The sequence below is a fragment of the Myotis davidii genome, unplaced genomic scaffold (assembly GCF_000327345.1).
Source record: "Myotis davidii unplaced genomic scaffold, ASM32734v1 scaffold64, whole genome shotgun sequence".
In the NCBI taxonomy this organism is placed as follows: domain Eukaryota; kingdom Metazoa; phylum Chordata; class Mammalia; order Chiroptera; family Vespertilionidae; genus Myotis; species Myotis davidii.
Genome location: NW_006296226.1, coordinates 3,041,517 through 3,050,380, shown reverse-complemented (window position 1 = coordinate 3,050,380; position 8,864 = coordinate 3,041,517). Strand labels below are relative to the sequence as shown.

The following is an 8,864-nucleotide window of genomic DNA, read 5'->3' as shown; positions in this document are numbered from 1 at the left end:
TGTGGGGTGGGGGGGATGGGGGGAGAAGCGGGGCGTAGTCCTGGTTTGTAGTGATTGCCAATTACTATAGTGTAAATACTTGGTAGATTTCAAGCTACTAACCTGAACTTGCAGAGTATGGGAAAGATGTACGTAAAAGGCTCTTATGTGCTGGTTAAGATTTGGCTCCAGGACATCGCTACATATCCATGAGGTACTACTTTTACCCCTGTTTTCTTACAGAGGCGAGGACAGACACAGCATAGTTAAATGACTTGCCCAAGTTTTCCCAGGTGAATCTATATTAGACCCCAAGCTGTCTGGCTTCAAAACTGAGACCAAGGATTGAAGAAAGATAATACAGCTGGGCTTATAACAATGCCATCTTAAATTTTACCAGTCACTCTCACTACTTAACAAAATATAGTGTCAAAAATTTTCAGTCATCTTACCTGGTGCCCTCATCTCACATAAGAGCCGATTGGAGAGGTTTGGAGCAAAACGTCTCAATTTGCACTTCCAGGACTCTAAACCATAACTACAATTTACCCGATTCTTCGTGCCATATGCTATTTGCATCCCCTCCTACACTCACAACGTCCCTAATAGGTTCTTAGCATTGTCAATGTACACAGGAAATAGACTCGGCGTTTGATCTGCCCAAGATCACAAAGGAGACGGGCAGTCAGGATTCCCACCCAGGTCCATCCGTCTCCAAGGCCCACAATGAAAGGCTGCAGTTCCTTGGGGCCCTTTTCGGCCTCCACAGGACCATTGCAGCTCAGCAGCCAAAATGCAGTCAGCTTCCAGTCCACAGTCCCTCGTGAGCGCCCCTTCCTTCTTCCTGGTACACGAGTCCAACGGAACATGTCCACCCGGCCTCCTGACTCCCAAGCACAGTTCTCTCATCTCTCAAAGTTTGCATTAAAGAATAATAATAATAAAAAAAATACATTCAGACTCACTGTATCATTTCCTTCCTGTGACGATAATAACGTTATTTAACCATAACAAAATACTTCACCTAGCTCTTTCATCTGCAATGAATGCATCTTTAACAAGCTTAGAAAGTTCTGGCTTATTGTCCACATTTTACTCTCGTGGAGTCACAAATTACAGTCTAAATTTAAAATCCTATCTCCCCCCCCCACACCTCCATTTCCTATGGGCCACAATCAAAGATAGTTCTGGCAAAATTAGGAGACAGGCCAAGTTGAGGCCTTCTCCACTCTCAGTTCCAGGACCTCTTCCTCACCCAGCTTTTCCACCTCCTCCCTCCCACTCCTAACCGTCACCACCCAGCACACATTTTACATTGATTTCCTCAGAGCCTTTCTTGCTCTCAGTTATAATTGTTTCTTCACTCATTCATCCCCCAATCATTCATCGAAGGGTTTTTTATGCTAGCACCAGGCCTAACCTAGGGACGGGTAGAGTACAAATACTACTTCAGCAGGGGAAAGCCATCTGCGAATGAAGCTGAAGGAATTTCAGTGAGAGAGGCAATAACCAATTTTTATGCAAATGCAAAGTGATATAGAAGAACAGGTGAGAGAGTGAGCGATGCTCCTAGAGGGTGGGCAGGGGGTGGGTTTGACCTCTGTTTAACCTTGACTTGCTTATCTTTGCCTCCAGGATGTTTAGACTGGGTCACCCCCAGAGGATGGGAGCATGTTCTCACTCATCTCTAACCCCCTGGTATCCAGCCCATGCACAGACCAGAGGAGACCGAGGAGACATGACCACTAACTGCAGTGTGGTGCCCTGACCTGGAGCCTGGAGCAGAAAAAGTCCATGACCGGAAAAAGTGGTGAAATGCAAATAAGATCTGGAGTTTAGCCCACAGTAACTTACCAATGCAGGTCCTGATAAATACTGAGGCTCAAGAATCCCACACGCTATAGCACTTAATCCTCAAGCAACTCCGTGGTCATACTGTTCTCATTTTACAAGCAAGTTCAGAGAGATGAAGTGCCTTGCCCAAGGTCACACAGCTAGAAAATGACTGAGGCCAAATGTGACCCCAGGTGTGCTAGAGGAAATCAGAGAAATGATGGCATTAAGTAGAATTAGTGGCTGATTCTCTCTATATAATAGAAATTCCAATTCCACTGCCAGCAATTCATTAAGGTGACTCCAGAAAAATGCTGCCAACTATATTTTAAAATTGCTGGTCTTATTTACTTTGCTCTGTCTCAAAAACCAGTAAAAACTGATGATCTGCCCAAATAATCTAGATTCTTTGTAAGTTAGACAATTTCAGTTCTTAATTTTAAATGATGCTTTGTAATTAGAGAAAATGCTTATGTATGGGTTTTTAGAGATAAGTCTTTATTAATTAGACTGAAATTACAAAAAATTATAAATAGTAGAATTTCAATACTATGTACAATATATATATGCAGATATTCAAGTTTTCTTTGAATGAATTATTCAATGTGTACATCACATAATATTAATTGATATATTTGTTTAATAACAATACCCATGAGCTATGGTAGATAAACAACAGCATTAAAGAATGGCAGACTAAGGCCCTGCTGGCGTGGCTCTGTGGTTGAGCATCGTCCTATGAACCAGAAGGTCATGGTTCGATTCCCAGTCAGGGCATATGCCTGGGTTGTGGGCTCAGTTTCCAGTGTGGGTGATCAAATGATTAGCTCTCATCATTGATGTTTCTATCTCTCCCTTTCCCTTCCTCTCTGCAATCAATAAAAATGTTAAAGTGTGTTAAAAAAAATGTGTTTTTTTAAAAAAGGACTATGTAACGATGAGAATAAGAGGTCAAAGAAAAGCCGTGAAGGAAGAGTTTAAGCAACATATCGGATTTCCAAAAAGGCACTGCTGCCCAGGTAGGTGATCCTTACTCATTCTCCCAGAAAAGATGGGCTGTTCTCCAGAAACTCTTCAGCACGGAAAAGGCCGGAGGGAACTTGCCACCAGGTGAGAAGGCAGCCTCAGCCAGGGCCTCAGGGCCACGTCACTTCTGCTATCATGGACTTCATCTATTCACCTTTTGAATATGAACAAATCTTTTGGCAACAAATCTTTTTATCACCACACGTTAAAGGGAAGATGAGTATTGTTCTCAGAACAAAACTTGAAATAAACAAAATGCATTGAAATCAAAATGATTTTTGTTTTGAAGCCCAACTTGGTATGTGGCTGGTCCAAGACTCAGAGGCAGTTCTCTCTCCTCTGTCCTTCCCTCCCCCTCTTCTCCCCTCTCGCCTCCTAATAATCTCTCTCTATCTCTATATCTATCTCTATCCATCTCTATCTCTATTTCTATCTCTCTCACCTCATTCCCTCCCTCCCTCTCCCCACCTCCAACAGAATGAACTACTACTAGTATAGAAATTTTAAAGCTAGAATAGCACCAAATTAAGACTCTTCTTGAGTAACCAGTATTGAAAGAAAATTAAAAAGGAATCAGGAGGGGGTATATGAGAACTCTCTGTATCTCTGCTCAATGTCTTCTAAATCTAAAACTGCTCTTTAAAATTCTATTAATTTTTTTTTAAAGTGTGCACATAAGAAATAAAATTGAGTTTATAACTGGGGGTGGGGGGGAGAATTAACCTTCTCCCTACATGAGTCAAAGTTGTTTAATGGTGCATTCCCCATGCAACCCCCAATCATCAGAATTATTCCCTGAAATTACCTTTCACCGTAACATTGGTCCATGGCTCACATTTTGTGAAGCACTACTAAGCCAAAGTCTGATAACATGGAAAAATAAGAAGAAAAAGTATAGATTGGATGGTTTCCTGTTGATGGCAGAATGAAGCGGTGACTCATTCACCTTCCTGCCAAAGCCCTGTATGGTCTGACCCGCATGGCATTTATGCCTTTCTCCCAGCGCCCATGCACCCTAGCCATTATCTCAAACTCTGTGCTCATCCCTGTATCTGGAATTTCCTCCCCCCAGCTCTGCCTACCAAGTCTTATTCAGGATCACCCAGCAAAGGCATCATTTCTTCAAGTCAGCCCAACCAGCCATGTGAGCCTACCCGGCTATCGGCTATCACAGACGGGGAAGCATTCCTCCTCAGGTAGGTCTAGGGTGCTGTGTGGGCCCAACCATTGGAGCCACCATCTTTTGTGGGGTACGGTGGATGTTTATGTCTGCCCTGGGTTACCAGATAAAGTACATGGCACCTAGTTAAATTTGAATTTCAGACAAAGGATAATTTTTAGCGAATGCTTCATTCAATATTTATTTTTTATGTGCTAAGTTTGGCGATCCTATGTCTGTCTCCAATGAGACTCGGCTTCCTACTTATAAAAGCTATGGCTTTGCATCTGTGTGTATGCAGTACTGAGGACACTACCACACACTTAGTAGAATCTTGGTAACTATTGAATGACTGCTGTCCAACTCGCCCAGGAAACCCTGAGATTTCAACTAATCTCAGGAATACATTTCTATTTCTATCTAGAAATGTAGGCTTGGAAGGGGGAAAAAAATGTGCTCAAATGTAATACATTTGTAATTCCTAAACTAGATCTCTAGGAAGGAGCAAAGGTGTCTACATTATTCTCCATCTTGTCTTTTGCACACATAACAAGTCACACACGGCATGGCTTCCATATACTTTACGATCAGCTCCGACATAAATCACACATGAGGGTGAGAACTTGGTACACTGAACCCAAAGGCAGGCAGAATAAATAGCAGCAGCAGCCAAGAACAGAGCTACGCCATGTTGGGGCCAGTTCTGCCCCGATGAATCAGGTACGCAATTAATCATCATGTTTTGCTTCACAGCTTTCCTGTGAGGGGAGTGTGCGTGGTGGAAGAATCACAGGTTCAAAAGTCAGAGAGACCTGGGTTTGTGGTTATGACTCAGTGTCTGCCAGGAGGGAGCCCTCACTGGGGCTCCGTCTTCTCCTCTGTGAGCCAGGTTCTCATGGCTACTCCGAAAGGCCAATGTAAGTACTAAATGGAATAATGCACATGACATGTTTTGTATGGTACCTGTCCATAGCAAGTGATCAAGGGTAGAAAAAATGATAGTGACAAGAATGATTATGTTTTCATTTCTACTATTCCAGCCAGATTATAATCTCTTTGAGCCTATGAACTATTTCATTCATTTATTCATCATTATTTATTTATTTTTACATCGTTTGGAGCCTCCAATAGCCTCTAGTATAATGTGCAGTAAAGTGTATTCATCAGCTAGACATCCAAAGAGACTGAAGTCTTGAAAATGTTCAGTGTTTTATTGCCTTTCATAAAGCTGACAATATTTAACCACAGTAGAGCAGGGTAAGACCAGAAATTAACCTTTGTAAGTGACTGGTAGATTGCACACTGTCTTTCACAAATAATTGATGGACTACGCTTGGGCACTAAGAAACACCAGAGAAATCAAGACATAGTTTCTTCTTTCTTAAAATAGTAAAGAACCATTTTGATGGAAAAACCATTCGTCCCACCTTTCCCATCAGGATGTTCTATCACGTGTGTGTCTAATCACAGCACACACCACGGGGAACACAGCTGGGTGAGCTGGGGGTTGCCCTTCTCACCAGCTGCTCAAGGGAAGAGCTCAGGGTGAGGGGTCACCTGCTCTCAGCAGAGGAACACCAACCATATAGACACTATTCTCCAATCTTCGTCTTTCCTGGTTTAGCAATAGCTATCATTAAACTCGCAATTTCATATTAATATGTGACTTAAATCTAGCAAATTCTTCATTGTAAACACGTCACCCTCAACCTCCCAAATCTTTTTCTTGGATTCTCTGGCTTTGGACAATTTACTTTACCTGGGAAGTAATTTTTTTCCCCCTGTACAATGAGAAAGTTGGAATACATGGTCTTTAAGCTCCCTTTCAGCTCTGTACCCTCAGGATGCCATCTCTCTATTTTATCTCTGCATCTCTCTGGTTTTTTTTAAATGAGATTTATTCTCTTTTTTTGTTTATTTGTTGTGTGTGTGTGTGTATGTGTGTGTGTGTTAATCCTCACCCAAGGATATTTTTCCACTGATTTTTAGAGAGAGTGGGAGAGGAAGAGGCAGAAACATCGATGTGAGAGAGACACATCGATTGGTTGCCTCCCTGCACACACCCCAACCAGAGCTGTGGAACCTACAACCAAGGTACATGTCCTTGACAAGAATCGAACACAGGACCCTTCAGTCTGCGGTCTGACACTCTAGCCACTGAGCCAAACCGACTAGGGCTCTGCATCTCTTTTAATTGAGCCAGTTTCCTCAATGCTAAGTCTAAGTCTATGAAATACATTAATCAAATTATTTTTTCTTAGAATTCTTAGCATTCATTTCTAAGTCAGCTCAAATGTGTATTCAAGATAGTCCAGGTAAAAAGAACCCAATGAGTGAGGTTTAGCTTATGTTAACCAGAAAGTTTACTGATAACTTCTTTTACAAGGCTTGGGGATGGAAAGGATAGGAAACATCCAGTCATTGTTGGCTGTGCCGTTATTGTTACTGTTAGCACTGCAATGGGGGAAATTAATATACTGAAATTACTCCATCCTTGTCTATGCCTTTCATTGGGCCTGGGAATGCCATCCACCCAGTCACTCTTTGGTACAGAGAAAGCCAAGATACAGGAGGAAGGGAGAAGCAGAATTAGCTACAAGGAACAGCCTGTATGCCAAGGTGAGAATTAGATCTTCCCGACTTTCCTCTGCTGTTTCCTTATCGAGTCACCTGTGTTTATAGTTTTATGAGAAACTTGTGCATGGCAGTCTCCCTAAATTACACCGATAGTTACTCATTTCCTCTGGTAAACAGTGCCTATCCTCTCCCAACTGGTCTTTATTAAAATGCAAGTTGTACCCGATGGTAACACATCAAATTCCCAATACTCTTTTTTTTTTAAGGTACATTCCTAGGAAAGGGAGTGGGGAGAAAGAAAGAAACATCCTGAGAACCATTCAAAGTTAGAGATCTGGTAGAGGAAGGGTGGTGGTGAAGTGGATGGAGAAAAGGATGCTAAGAGGGGGGCAAGATTCTAGAAAGGTGGGACAGGGGACAGAGAAGATAGACTCCACTTATTTTATGGTTTCTCTCAGCTAATGCCCCAAAACACACACACACACACACACACACACACACACACACACTCTGTAGCCACTCTGGCTTCTTTCCAGTTTGGGAAGGCGCTAACCTCTTTCCTACCACCAGGCCTTTTTTTACATGCTGTTTCCTCTTTCTTGGATGCTCCTCCTTCCACCGTCTTTGCCTCTTTACCTTGAACTCAAAGGACTCTTCTTCCAGGAAGCCTTCTCTGATTTCCCAGATCATAAAAAGGGCCCCCATTTTACATTTTAATAGCACTGTACAGTTCTCCTTCCTGTTACTGCACAGTTGCAACTGTACATTTATTCCTGTTGTTGTGTGACTAAGGCCTATTCCCTTAGTAAGCTATACGCTCCTTGAGCGTAGCTCCAGGCTTTTGCTCACCACTGGACCTATCTCCAATATACGACACTATCTGGCACATAGTAGGCACCCGACGAATCAGTTGGTTGACCAATTGAGTAAGTCAGGCTACAATCACCTTCCTCAAGCGGCTGCATGAATGCTGAGGAATAGTATTGTGCAATGGTTAACTGAGTATTTAGACTCTAAGTCAGCCAGGATGAAATTCTGGCTCTGCCACTTACTAGCTCTGGGATTTGGAGCAAGTTTAGTCACATTATTGTGTCTCTGCTTTCTCATCTGTGAAATGAGCATAACAATTCTGTTTTACTGACTCCAAGATGCCCTCGATTATAAGACACACCATGTACCATTAAGGAAAAACAAGCCTACCAGCGAACTAGAACACAGTGTTTTCTTATCACGGAGGCTTTTATTTTTCTTTAAACTGGCCTCCGTCCCATCATTAGGATTAGCCAAGCAGCATTTCTGAGAGAAGCACTCAGTGGCAGATGCCTCAGCTGCTCCCGGCCCAGCCTTGGTGGCTGTCTTCCACGCCCCTGGCATCCACTCGGCAAGGTGATCTCACCGGCAGGTGCCAACAGAAGGTTTCAGACCAGAACCAGGAAGACATTAAGAAGAACAAATAACTGAACACAGGCAGGATCAGCAATGCTTGTCATGCAACGGAAATGCTGCAACGTGGTATTGTTTCCAATACCACGCCTAAGTGTGACATGGTAGGCAATGTCCCCATCACTACCGCCGCCCTGCAGACAGCACGTAAGAGAAGCAATGGCGTCGGAGACACCCCTCAGCTTCACAGAACTTGAGTCAAAACAGGTGCATTGGCAAATTTCATTGCCTAATTGATTGCATTATGTGTTGCTTTTATTTTAAGAAACAGCCTATTTCACATCTACATTAAACTAAGCTGAACACGAAGTTTAGTGGAGGAGGCCTGCAGGTCTTGTTGGTAAAACATAGGCCCTCTGGCCTCTGGCCTCAAATTTTCAGGAAGGCATATGTAATACTTTAAACAATAAAAACAAAACAAAAAATCAGGAAGGGCACTTAGAACTTCATGTCTGTATGTTTCAGCACCAGGGCATGGAATAGACCAGCCGTGGGCAAACTACGGCCCGCGGGCCAGATTCGGCCCGTTGGAAGTGAATAAAACTAAAAAAAAAAAAACACCGTTCCCTTTTATGTAATGATGTTTACTTTGAATTTATATTAGTTCACACAAACACTCCATCCATGCTTTTGTTCCAGCCCTCCCGTCCAGTTTAAGAACCCATTGTGGCCCTAGAGTCAAAAAGTTTGCCCACCCCTGGAATAGACTCTGACCCCCCGCTGTCAGATGGTCTTCAGCCCCCGGAGCACCAGCCTCTGCAGCAGGCGATTCTCTGGTAAAGAAACGACTTTCCCAAGTTCTCCAGCCCCTGGCTTTGGCTTAGGTCTGCTATGTTCAGGCTCATCT

At 43.1% G+C, this 8,864-nt stretch overlaps 1 long non-coding RNA gene across 1 annotated transcript; it reads left to right on the top strand.

The window, feature by feature from the left end:
- Positions 1-3,571: 3,571 nt before the first annotated feature.
- LOC107184299 lies at positions 3,572-8,502 on the top strand. The gene is made up of 3 exons (XR_001515122.1): positions 3,572-4,034; positions 4,751-4,914; positions 8,483-8,502. It is a non-coding gene; the product is annotated as an uncharacterized LOC107184299 (long non-coding RNA).
- The last annotated feature ends 362 nt before the right edge of the window (positions 8,503-8,864 follow it).